The sequence below is a fragment of the Octodon degus genome, unplaced genomic scaffold, assembly GCF_000260255.1.
Source record: "Octodon degus isolate 3935 unplaced genomic scaffold, OctDeg1.0 scaffold00016, whole genome shotgun sequence".
NCBI lineage: Eukaryota > Metazoa > Chordata > Mammalia > Rodentia > Octodontidae > Octodon > Octodon degus.
In genome coordinates this window covers 15,589,491-15,603,471 of record NW_004524592.1, presented here as the reverse complement: position 1 = coordinate 15,603,471, position 13,981 = coordinate 15,589,491, and the positions used below count along the sequence as shown (strand labels likewise).

The 13,981-nt window shown below is 36.1% G+C and overlaps 1 protein-coding gene and 1 pseudogene across 1 annotated transcript in view; one reads left to right on the top strand and one right to left on the bottom strand.

The window, feature by feature from the left end:
* The window catches only part of Bmpr2 (bone morphogenetic protein receptor type 2), a 221,587-nt gene that overhangs the window by 44,071 nt on the left and 163,535 nt on the right, over window positions 1–13,981 (top strand). The window lies entirely within an intron of this gene.
* LOC101579372 lies at window positions 5,884–6,232 on the bottom strand (annotated as a pseudogene).

Genomic DNA, 13,981 nt, shown 5'->3' with positions numbered 1-13,981 from the left:
GTGATTGGAGCTTTAGGCCCAGCTGATTTAGCATCCAAACGATTTATTTCTTGATCCAAAAGAGTAGATGTATCAGTGAGACCTGCCACAACAAAGTAGTCTGTCACTCTTGGTCCTTTGTCTTCTATCATGGCTGTTATTCTATTTCCTGCAGTCGCCCGTCAGCGCCACCCGACGCGGCTCCTTCCGAGGCGTGAGAGCGCCGGTGCGGGCTGCTATAAAATTAATTTTAATCAGATAATATTTCTCCACATTTAAAAATCTTCAAACTTCAAGATACAATAATACTTTCCTAGCTGGGCTTGGTGGTGTATACCTGTAGTCTCAACAGTCAGGAGGCTGAAGAAGGAGGATCTTTCTACTTTTGGCTCATTTAGTCAGGCTCAAAGGTTCACTTAATCCAGCTCTGGAATATGGTCTTAATCCAGTTCTGAAGTCTTGTGCCTTTCCTCAGTTCTGTAGTGGATTCAACTAATGTTTTAGGTAGATTTTCTTGACTGCAGAATTAGATTTAAATGAATTATACAAAGACAGATTTTATGCATTGACAAAAAAATTCTTTTTAGAATACTGACAGAGGGGCTGGGGAGATAGCTCAGCTGCAGAAGCACATGCTTGGCAAGTGCAAGGTCCTGAGTTCAATCCCCAGTACCAGAAAATAAATATATAAATAGAATACTGACAAATGGTTTTAAGATAATAATAGCACACATTGCTGTCTTTTCATAATTAATGAACATAAAGATTATACTGCATCTAATGATAATTTTTAAATGTTTTTGTTTTCTAATTACATAGCAAATAATACACCCAGGCCTCATATTAAATTACCTAATTAGTGCATAGTTTAAAAAGTATTTAACTTGAGCACTGGAAATTCACTTTTTACTAACTGTGAAATTTAGTTTTGTTTAGTATTTTGTGTTCTTTTGTTCATTTAAACCAATTGAATCTTTTCTCATTGAAATTAATTCTCCTGAAAATTAATTCTACTTCAGTAGTCCTTTCTAATACTGAATTTTGAATCTGTCTAAGTTAAGCTTAAGTTAGATAAAGTAATTCTAAATTAGTAACTTAGGATATATAATTAGTTCCAAATAGTACATATACATGACAAAACCTTCAGATTGTGTGAAAGGGCATATAATGAAATGAACATTTTATAACATTCTCATTACCTAAGCCCAGCAGAGGCTGGCAGCTTTCTTTCAGTTCCATTTCATTCAACCTGTCCAGTATGCAAATGTCTTTTATTCATATGCCACAAAGCTTAGGAGTAGCTGGTAGAGGAGAATTGAGGAAGACTGCCAGTAACACCTCACTCCCTTTATGGAATCATAAAGTTGGATGGTAAATGGTGATAATAGGAACATGGTTGTGAGAGGGAATCAAAAGTCTTTCATCAGTTTCTTCTAGTAATGTTTCTTCAGTGGAATGGAGATTTTTCTGGCCGTGCATATAATTACAGTATATAAAAACATAGCTTAGCATTTCAAGGGTATTCTGAAGTGAGAATATATATGTAAGTGATTTGTTAATAAATTTTGTAGGTAATATTTAGTAAGGCCCAATTTGTAGTTTTGTGTGTGAACTAAAATGGCTTCATCTTCTATATATGTATATGTTGCTTATCTTTTTTTTCTTTTGAAATAGATTCTCACTTTGTTGTTCAGGTTGGCCTTGAACTGACCGTGTAGCCCAGGTTCGTCTCAACTCACAGAAATCCTCCTGCCTCAGCTTTCCAAGTGCTGGGATTAACAGGTGTGCTGTACCACACCCAGCATGCTAATCCTTAATATACATTATATAAAGTTAGTTATAAGGCAATACAGTTTAGATTTTATAACATTTTTAAATTGCTATAAATAAATAGTATTTTTAGAGTTCTTTTTTTTTTTTTCTTGTTTGAGACAGGGTCTCATTGTGCAGTTCAAGCTGGCCTTGAACTTACTTTGTAGCCCAGCCTGACCTTCAAATCAAGGTGATCCTCCTGTCCCAACCTCCTGAGTGCTAGGATTGTAGGTTTACGTTCCCATACCCAGCTAATTATTATTATCATTATTTTTTTAATGATTTGGTGTAGGGTCTCACTATGCAGCTTGTACTCATAGTGATCCTCTTGTCAGCCTCCCCAGTGCTGGGATTACAGGTGTGTACCACCACACCCAGTTTCAGGGGTTGGCTCAGTGTGGGGCCAGCATGACATGCAGTACCAGGGATCAAACTGGGTCCTTGTGTTTGCCAGGCAGGCACGCAGACCACTGAGCTATCTCCCCAGCCCTGGAATTATTTTTTATTTTTTTAGTGGAACCGGGGATTGAACTCAGACCTTTGTGCTTGCCAGGCAAGCACTTATTCTACTGAGCCATCTCCCCAGCCCCCTGGAGTTACTTTTAAAGCAAAACAACTTAGCCAAATGTTAATCTTGAACAAATACAGTGGATAAAAATTTACTGACAGTATTTGGATTAAGGAATCATATAACATGAACTGAGGAATCTCAACATATTAACCCAGCTTCTTAGTGTTTGTCTATGTATATGTGTATCTATCTTACCTATATTTTAATTTTTTGTTAAATGATTTTTTGGGGGAATTATTTTAAGACAATATATTTTGCAGGTTTGGCAATTATAATGCAGTAAGATGTGCGAAATTACATAGTTGCTTAAAATGAACATGCATCAGAAAAAGTTTGAGTGCTTTTTATAAAGAGCTCTGTTGTTAGCACAGTTTTGCCAGTGGATCCTCTTTTAGGGAAGGGCTGTAATGCTTAAAAGTTGCCAGAACTTCATTAAGCTAGTGCTGGATCATAGCCAGACATTTAGTTGATCAAGACCTCAGACTTTTGGAGACCCAAAAGCAGCAATTCGAAGGAATTTGGGTAGGGTAGGGTAGGGTAGGGTAGGGTAGGGTAGGGTAGGGTAAGGAAGAGTAGGGTAGGGTAGGGTTGTTTGGAGGACAGGTGTGATAGGCATTTTTACACACAAACTTACATATTTATTATATCAAATGGGTTTGCAAGTGTTTAGAATTAAACCTTAACGTTCTCTTTTCTACAGTAGCATCCCCATCATTCGTCTTGTTCTTTTTTTAGTTAATAAATCACACTAGTAGCAAAACAAGCACTGAATTTCATTGCTATACAATTTTAAAGTCACTATTTTTCATTTAAATTGGAATTTGATTGAAATAGAACCTCTAGAAAGGTAATGTTTGATTCATTTTAAAAGTAACAGTATAGCACTGGGATTAACGCACCTGTTTTATTTTTTTAAAATTAATTTTATTGAGAAACAGCAATGAGACAGTTTCAAAACCAACAGTTTCAATACATAATACATTGCATATTGTTATCTTCTTAGTGGTTATTCATAGCAAAAGATGCAAACATGATATCCTGTCCAAAGACTATTACTACAAATCTTCTCATTGAATTAAGAGAAAGTAGCTGTATATCTATCCTATTTTGTACATACAGATACAAAATGGTCCTTCTTAATAATCTTTTTTTCCATAGTTTTGTTAGAGATGGGTATTCCATTGCCATTTAAATATTGTAGGTGCGTGAATTCAGCAAAATAATCCAATATAGTCCAGTAGTCCATAATAGTAGTGGGTTATTCGTAGGACTGGCAATGTCAGAAGTTGTTGACCTGAGCCTTTCACAGCTCAGCATATTAATATGGCTTTACTTTTTATACCTCATTTTTCTACTTTTCTGCTGGATTGTTAAGAACAAGACAAAGCAAGACCTATATAACAAGAAATATATCTTTTGTATCTGATAAGGTCAGTAAAATCCCCTCAGGCTTTAACCTGAAACCCTGTGCCTCAGTTTGCAGATCCTTGGTCATTGTCAGCCATGTGGATGAGTCACAGCCATTGCTTGACCAATTTGCTCTCTGTGAAACTCTGAGAAAATGTTTTCTCTCCATGTGACTCCTTAGGCACACTCTACATGATCGACAACATTGCTCTGTGGGCCCATAATCTCCTTGATCAGAAAATTTGGGACACAACTGAGTTACATGATGATACAGTATAGGTTCTCTTATGTCCTGAGTCTTCACTGACCTTGAGTGGCTAGGGCCATAATGCTGGCTGTCCTTGCAGCCCTTCTTTTTCTCTAATTTTTTGATCTGTAAAATTAGGTTGTTAACCCTCCAGAAGAGAAGATTTGTACCCTATAACATATGCAGTGGGGATACAGATGAATGTCCATTTTTTATCTGTGCATTCAAAATGGTTAGGATAGATATATAGTTATATTCTCTTAATGAATAGAGGGATTTGTTCTGATAATGTTTATAAATAGGATATCATGTCTGCATGTTGTACAGCAAATAACTACTAGGAAGAGAGTATGCAATGTGTTAATTATTGAAACTGTCCTACCAATTTGATTTGAAACTGTCTCATTGCTATTTGTTTCTCAATAAAATTATGGGAAAAAATTTAAAAAGCATAGCTGATTAAAAAAATAAACTGCAAATATCTTGTGTTAAAAAAATAAGTAAACAGAGAAACTAGCAGCTAATTGGTAGGATTCGCACCCCGACTAATTACGTATGCTGATACCTGTGAACTAAGCAACTGCACTGAAAAAGGCAATATGTAATAGAAGGATCACACTTGGAGTGCCTGTCATTCTGGTCTTCTAAATATGTACTGTTTGTCATGGCATACTAATTATTGCCATACTGTCTCTCAAGGGAATCAAATTTTTTTTAAAAAAAGAGTAATAAATGAAAAAAAGGGAGAAGAAAAAAATGTCACAGGACCATCCTGCTATAATGCTCTATATGGTTAGATTTCTAAATTTCTGTGTAAAAATATGTAATTATTTATTCATATTTTAAAAATATCTTTATTTTTTAATTTTTTTCTCCATATTTTGTACAGATTTAAAGTTTAACATATCAATACTAGATAGAAAATACCTGTTCCCTGTTCTGCCTAAGATGTTTGATATAAAGTACCTGTTTTAGGCAGATGCAGGGCCGGAGTTCAATCCCTGATGTGCTGGCCCCACCCCAGATCACTGGTGATTGAGACTGGGCTTGTTGGCGTGTGCCTGTAATCCCAGCGGTTAAGAGTCTGATCTATGTAGTACATTTAGTACAGACCCTGCAGACCCTGTACTAAATACATAAAAGCAAGAGTTATAATGGTTGATTGTCTAATTCGTTAGATTATATATATATTTTTTTTTTCAATATTTTATTTATTTGGTACATGGCCTTGCTATGCAGCTTGGACTCATATTGATCCTCCTGTCTTAGCCTCCAAGAGCTGGGATTACAGGCATGTGCCAGCACACCCAGTTTCAGTGATCAGTATGGCATGGGGCCCAATGGCATGTGGTACTGGGGATTGAACCTGGGTCCTTGCACTTGCCAGGCAGGCACTTAGACTACAGAGCTATCTCCCAACTCTGTATATATATTTTTTTCTGACCCTATATTTTTGTTTTTTAAACATGTTTTAAGCTTACTGCTAGTTGTGTTTATGTTTATTTGAATGTATCCTCAAGAATGGGAGATTAAAGTCTTTTACTTTCTTTTTTTAAAAGAATTTTTCAAGGGTTCATGTTTATTGGTATTTGATCCAGAGTTGTCACATCCATGGGTATGGGGAGGAAAACCATCCTACTCTCCCCTCAGTTCACTCTCTGAATACACCAGCCCAAACTCTCCCATACCTACCAGTAAGTAGTTTAAAGAAGTGAAATGGCCCAGGAATAAAAAGCTACTCTCTCAACAGCTGCTCTCTCAATAGTGAGATGATTCTCTAAGGTGGAGCGCAGGGAATTTGAAGCCTGCCTGTTCAGTCCAACAACTAAAACATAAGTAGAGGCAAGAATGACAGCCCTGCATCTTGCTAAGTCTTTATAGCTGTGTCTCTGAATTTGTAGGCCACTCCTTAACCTTTTAGTTCCTGCACTATTCCCTTGGGCAGGTGACCATTGACTGCCACCACTTATATACTCAGCTTAATGTTACTCACTGCCACATGGAGATCCTGTTGTTGTTTGGACTCATTATGGCATTGATTCCATCAGAGGAAGAGCTGATGAAGTCAGACACCATCTCTTGGTTACCCTTTCTTTGTAGGTACACATCACAGTTATCACAACTGTTGTATTCAAACTGGTCTATAGTCTTGACTAGAGAATGCAGCAAACACACCTGCAGATTCTTCAGGTCTTTTGCACAGTCTCCAGGGCCATCTCCAATGCAAAGAACAGCAGGGACAGTGTCAGCCCCCACATCCTCAAGAAGGAAACAGTTCTAGTTTTTTACATTTATGTGATAATTAGATTTCATTTAAAGTTTTTTGTTATTATATCTTTGAGATATATAATAATTACATTCACACTGGGAAAGTAATGCATATACAACCTGCATCTATGTTTTAAACCTCTCCTGCCCTTTTTTTTGTCTTGTTGAGACAGGGTCTTGCTGTGCAATTCAGGTTGGCCTTGAGCTCACTTTGTAGCCCAGGCTGATCACTTAACTCAGAACAATCTTCCTGACTCAGCCTCCCATGCTGGCATTACAGGTGTTCACTATCATGCCCGACTAGAAATAGTTTTGAAACCCAGACAACGACTTATATAGTCATTTCAGAACTAAAATTGCCTTTCACCAGACCTCTGGATTTGTAAGTTGACTTTCTTTTTGAAAGTTTATGCATATAAGACTATTTCATTTGAATGCGTATTAGAAAACAGTTTTATTTTATTTTATTTTATTTTATTATTTTTTGGCTGGCTCAGGATGCCTTCAGGGCAGATCTGGCAAGGCTTGTGGATAGAAAACACTTTTAAAAATCTTCAGAAAATGATGTAACTAGACACTGCCAAAAAAGGGTTTCTAGGTAACCTCTCCTCCCCTCCCCTCCCTTCCCTCCCCTCCCCTCCCCACCTTTCCCCTTTCCTCCCCTCCTCTCGTCTCTTTTCTGTGTAAATGTTTTTTCCTCCATTCTCTTTCCTTCCTTTCTTTTACCTGAGGGTCCAACCCAGAGCTTTACAAACTCCACAGACATTCCACCATCAAGCGATGCATCTACTGCCTTCATGTACACAATAAACTTCCCTCAAAAATGTTCTTTTAGTTGCCTAGAGAATGTGTATGTGTGTGGTAAGCACTTGAAAAAGAAAGGGATTTCATATTGGTATGAAATATGAAATCACCACCACTCAGGGGATCTGAGTGGTGAATTAGTTTGTTAATAGGTCTAAGATTGATTGATTGATTGATTGATTTTTCCATATTGATAATTGCTCTGATGGTACAGAAACAACCATGGATAAAGCAGCTGTTTATCACAGGTCCAGACAGTAGCACCAAACTATATGAATTTTCAATGTCTTCTTTGTGGCTAAGAACTGCATTTTTAAAAAGCCAGTTTCACTTAAGATTAGCCTTAGATTATGTGATAAATATTGTTACTTGTTATTGAACTTAGGACCATGAATGCTAATCAAGTGCTTTACCACTGAGCCTCTAGCCCAAGTAAAAGTTACTAATTTCATTGCATCTAGTCTTTTGAGTTATCTTTTAAAATTTTTTTTGTAGCAAAATGTAAAGTACCAATGTTTTTGATTTATACCAAAGTCTGATTGTTGTTATGAGCAAAAGCACTTGGGTAGTTGAATTGAGGGAAGAATCAGTTGCTTGTTTCACGGGAGTCATTTTTATTTTAAGGAACAATGACAAATGAAAAACTCCAGTTATTCCGATTTTGGTAGACATTGTCTTAAAAATGAGTGATTTTTTTCATTTCAAGAAAATCAGTTGGTAGAATCTGCTTCTAGTTATAAACATTTGAACTTCCTCATTTAAAAAAAAAATCAAAATTCTAGAAAACTTGTATTCTTAGTCAGTGGGTTTGATGATTTTTCCTTCCATTTGTTTTTTGAGACAGGGTCTCACAATATGTAGTTTGTCCTTGAACTCACTTTATAGCTCAGGCTGGACTCAAACTTGCAGCTTCCTTCTGCGTCAGCCTTTAGTGGGCTGGGATAACAGGTGTGTGTCACCACACCCAGCCAGAGGTTGATACTTAAGAACTCTGGTAAGACCAGTGGTAATATTTTAAAAATAAGTATTTTTAAAAATAGTGATAAGGAAATATGCCAGCATTTGACCTGTATAGGTGAACCAATATTTACAAATGGCCAGTGCATGTAATGTTACTGCATTTTGGATGGATACAAGATACTTTCAATTGTAGAAACGTTTATAACAGTGTGAAAAGTTCATTAGTATATTTTCTAATTCTACTTGTAACTAACTTTTAAGAAATCACTATTTCTTAAGTTTTCATGTAGTATCAGAAAAGAATTTCCACAAATGTCTGAAAAGCTATTGAAATCTTCTTTTGCAGCCAAATGCTTGTATGAGACTAGATTTTCTTCATATACTGTATAATAACTCAATTATATTGACTCTGCTATAGATTGAATACAGAAATGTGCTTGGGAATCCAGCTGCCCTCTCAAGCCAGATATTAAAGAGATTTGTTAGAATGTTAAGCAGAGCCACTGTTTTTGAAAAAATAGCCATTTTTATAAAAAATAGTTATTTTTATAAAATATGGTACTTAACAATAACAATTATACATATATTTTAAAAGCAGTTATAAACTGATATGCATATTTTAAATTTTTAAAATTATTTTTAATTTCAAGTATTATAAAATTTATAGCTATAATCCACATTATAACAGTTCTTTGGAGTAAAGAGGTCCTGAGACTGAAAAGTTGGAGAATTACACAAACTTTTTACGCTGAGAGAAAATAAGGTGAATCTTTGCCTTGTCAAAAGTTTTAATCTCAAATCTAAAATTTTCATTGAGGCTGTGGAGATAGCTCAGTGGTCTAAGCCCCTGCGTAGGCAAGTGAAAGGACCTAGGTTTGATCTGCTACCACATGCCATGCTAGCTCTGCCCTGGATGCAGAGGGGCCGCCAATACTAGGCGTGGTAGCACACGCATGTAATTTCAGTTCTGGAGAGGCACTACAAGTCCAAGCTTTGTAGTGAGGTCCTGTACCAAATATATGAAATAAAGTAAATTTGCATTGAGAGTAACAGCATGAGAGCAACTTTGATATTTATGAATTATTTATTTATAATGTGAAGTGATTAGATTGAAGGCCCTAGGAATGTAATGTACTCAGGCTGGATTGGTTTCCCTCTCTTTTTGTCAAATTTGTCTTAAAAAATAGTAATGTAAACTGAACATAGTGACATAAGCCTGTAATCCCCAGCACTCAGCAGACTGAGGCAGGAAGATCAGTTTGAGTTGGAAGCCAGCCTTGGCTGCATAGTGAATTCAGTGCCAACTTGAACTGCATAGTGAGACCCTATCACTCACAAATGAACAAACAAATAGAAATACAACTCCTGGATGCTTGAAAGCTGTTAAAAACTTGTACTATTCTTAATTTTATGTCTGGATTGTCAGTTGGGAAAAGTTACAGTATTTGTTATTGTTTGCTGAGTTATATGGTTATCGTCTTGAATATGGCAATGAATGAAACTGCTCTTGCTCTGTAGTTTTGTAGTAAAGTTTGACTTGTAACCAGCATATTAGAAAAGGAAATTATATGAACAGGGGTCTAGTTGTCTTTTTTTAGAGGTAATAATTTTATTAGCTGAAGGTGATGGGATTCTTAGAATTTGATAAGCCTTAAATCCAGCAATTATTTTGTTAAGGACAATGGTTTTTTCTAAAGTAATATATTTCTGTAAGATTCTCGTGAAATCTATGTACCCTGTCTTAATACAATATGACCCACATATGTGAACTTGAAGTTATGTAGGCACATAGAAAAGATATAAACTGTAGTAACTAGCAGTTTCCTGGAGGATATTCATGGTCTTCTGGTTAAGACCCTCTTTTGGGTTAGATTGTTTCTCTCCCAAATTCCTGTGTTGAAGTTCTGCCTCTCAGTGCATCAGAAAATTACTTTCTTTGGAAATGAGGTTGTGGCACACATAACTACTGGAGTTCATACTGGAGTAGGTTGAACACCTAATCCAGGATAGTATGATTAGCATCTTTGTAGGAAGGGGAAAATTTAGATTCAGATTGTGCTTTTACTGGCTTTTGACAATGCTTAGGGTAGTTTGCATTGGCAAGTATGCCCTACCTAGCTCTAGAATAGTTTTGTACTTTCTTATTATGGACTAAATACTTGCCACTCCTCTCAACAAATTGTTAGATTTAGATATAAGTTAGATTCAGATATAAGTACAGGACAGCATAAAGATGAAGGCAGATACTGTACTGTAAGCTAGGAAACACCAGAGTTTATCAGTAAACTACTAGAAGCTAGGAGAGCAACATAGGACACATTTTTCCTTTATAGCTATCAGAAGGAACTAGACATACAGGTACATTGATATTGGATTTTTAGCACCTTGAGCAGTGAGAGGATAAATTTCTATTGTTTGAGCCACTCAGTGTGATATTTTTGTTTTTGGTCTTTTTGAGATTGGGTCGCGGTATGCAGTTCCACCTGGTCTTGAACTCACTTTGTAGCCCAGCTGACTGAACTCACAGTGATCCTCCTGCCTCAGTCTCCCAAGTACTGGGATTTCAGGCATATACCACCAAGCCTGGCTCTCAGAATATTTTTGTTGCAGCATCTCTAGCAAACTAATAGACACCCTGGCAAGGATTGTGCTTTTACTGGCTTTTGACAATGCTTAGGGTAGTTTGCATTGGCAAGTATGCCCTACCTAGCTCTAGAATATTTTTGTACTTTCTTATTATGGACTAAATACTTGCCACTTCTCTCAACAAATTGTTAGGTTGAGATCTTCATCCCTTAGGTGATAGGACCTTTGGGAAATTACTATATCACAAAGTGAGCCCATCGTGAATCAGATTGGTGCTTTTATAAAAGAGACCCCATAAAGGCTCCCTCATCATTTTAACATGCAAGGATACAGTAAGAAGATTGCCTTCACCAGACATCAGATCTACTAGTACTGTATTGCACTGTACCTTGATCTTAGGCCGACCTTCCTTCCTCTAGAACTGTGAGCAATAAATGTTTGTTATTTAAGCCAAGTTTGTGATATTTGATAATACCAGCCCCAAGTAGACTTCAGACACTTTTTCCTTTTCATCTTTGTCTTTTTTTTGCTCCCTGTGTAGGGAATAAAGCCTAGAGCCTTATGCAGGATAGACGAGCACTCTACCATTAAACTACATGTCTCTAGCTTTTTAATTTTTTTATTTTGAGACAGGGTTTCACAGAGTTGCACAACCTGGCAGTCTTTCCTCTTCAGCCTCCCAAGTAACTGTGATTACAGGTACAAAGTGTTCTTATAATATTTGTAGATAATATATAATAATTGAATCAAGATGACTAACACATACAGTATTTCAAATATTACTTATTCCTCCTGCCTAGCTTATACCTTTTGACTAGTGTTTCCTCATTTCACTTACTTTTTTTCTGGCAAGGGGGAACATTGAGACTAGGTCTTGCTATGTAGTTCAGGCTGACCTTCAGCTTATGATGTAGCTGAGACTGGCCTTGAGCTCACAGTGATCTTCCTGCTTCAGTCTCCTCAGTGCTGAGATTATTGGCATGTACCACCATCCCAGGCCTCCTCTTTGTATATTTTTCCTTCTCTTTTGCTCTTTTTTTTTTTTTTTTTTTTTGAGACAGGGTCTTACTGCAGTTCAGGTTGGTCTTGAGCTCACTTTGTAGTCCAGGCTGGCCTCAACTCTCAACACTCTTCCTACATCAACCTCTCAAGGGCTGGGATTATAGGCGCACACCACCATGCCTGGTTTATGTTTTAAAATTTTTTAGATTCCACTTGTGAGAACATGCAGTATTTGTCTTCTTGTTCAGGGTTGTCCATGTTGTCATAGAAGATGTAATTTCCCTGTTTTTGTAAGTGGTATTCCCATATGAATATATACCACATATTTTTATGAATTATTTATTTATTTTTGGTACCAGGAATCAAACTCAGGATCTCATACTTGCTATATCCCCAGCCTGAATTCATTTTTTAAAAAATCAATGGTTAAAAAAGTCATTTTTAACCATTCGTTTAACCAGTCTATAGCTTGGCTATTACGAATAATATGATAATTAACATCTGAGTGTAGGTCATCTCTTTGACACACTGATTTTTTTTTTTTTTTTCTTTTTGGTAATTTTTTGAGATAGGATCTTGTGTAGTTCAATTACTTTAGTGGGCTTGATGCCACTGTGCATATACTATGCACTGACACACAGATTTAAATTTGTTATATACTCAGAAGTAGTGTGCTGAATCATACAGTGATTCTACTGCTTTTTTTTTTTTTTTTTTTTTTTTTTGTACTGTGAATAGAACTCAGGACCATGTGCTTGACAGGCAGGCGCTTATGCTGCTGAGCCACATCCCCAGCCCCTACTGTTGTTTTTGAAGAGTCACTATACTGGTGGGTTTTATTGTTGTTTTTGTCTTTTTGAGATGGTTTTGCTATATAGTTCAGATAGCCTTGAACTCACTTTGTAGCCCATGCTGTCCTCAAACTCATGGTGATCCTCCTGCCTCAGCCTCCTAAGTGCTGCCATTACAGGAGTGCACTACCACATCCAGTTCTATACTGTTTTCTATACTGTTTTTGGTAATGGTTGTATGAATTTACAGGGCATATGTCATAGAACTGCCTTTCATTGAGATTTTTTTTACTGTCATACTACTATACTAATAAAGGAGAAAACACTATTAGGATTTGAGTTGTGTAAGAGGCTGTCTTTCTTGCTACCTTTACCATATCAGATTATCTCTGACACTTGTTGAACTTCATTTAGAGCATTGGTCCCATCTTAGTGTGCTATAATTTGGACTATTCCAAGTTTTTATGTAAAAGAAAATTAAATACAGTGTTAGTATTATTTAGCTGGTCTGTTGCTTCCTCTGTTGTTTTTATTTTACTTTACTGTTATTTTATTCATTAAAGTTCAGACAAGAGGGACAGGGGAGATAGCTTAGTAGAATAACAAGCGCAAGGGCCTGAGTTCAATCCCCAATTCCACCAAAAAAAAAAAAAAAAAAAAAAAAAAAAGTTCAGACAAGGAAAGATTGAGTACTGGAAAAACAGCTACATAATTTTGGGGGCCTAATGCAAAATGAAATGTAGGTCCTCTTGTTCAAAAAGCAAGAAAAAAGTGCTTTAAAGGTACTAACTTCTTTGTGATTTCTCATTTGAATTATCATTTGGTATCACTTGAAGTAAATAAAAATTAAAAATTCAAATAATTAGGATGAATTTTATCATTTCATCATTATACCTGTGCAATACCTGTTTAAAATATAAGAATATTTGACTCATTTGTGGAATCACTCAAATTAAATAGTTGTACTTTGTAGCCTATACTTGTAGGTGTGATTTTTACTAGAATAGAGGAAACACTGTATAAAACTAAATTCTTTATTTTTCTTCTTAATATATGCATATTCTGTCAACATTCTACCTTCAGCTTACTGATGAACAAGGAAGGATTTTTTTTTTCATTCTTCAGCTTTATTTTTTATTTTTTATTTTTTACATTTTCAAAGCTGATTAATAGGACAGTTTCAATAATTAATACATTGTACATTGTTATCTACTTAGTGGTTATCTATAGTACAAGAAGCAGGCAGAATATCCTGTCCAAACATCATTAGTACAAATCTTTCTTCTCATTGAATTAAGTGAAAGTTGCTGTATATCTATCCTAACTATTCTGTATGTACAAATACAAAATGGTCCTTCCTTTTTTTGTTTAGTCCTGTCAGAGATGGGTATTCCATTGGCATCTAAATACTATAGGTGCGTGAATTCAGCAAAACAATCCAATACAGTCCAGCAGTTCACAATAGTAGTGGGTTATCTGCAGAAGTTGTTGACTTGAGCCTTTCACAGCTCAGCATATTAATATGGCTTCACTTTATTGCTTTTTTTTTTTTTT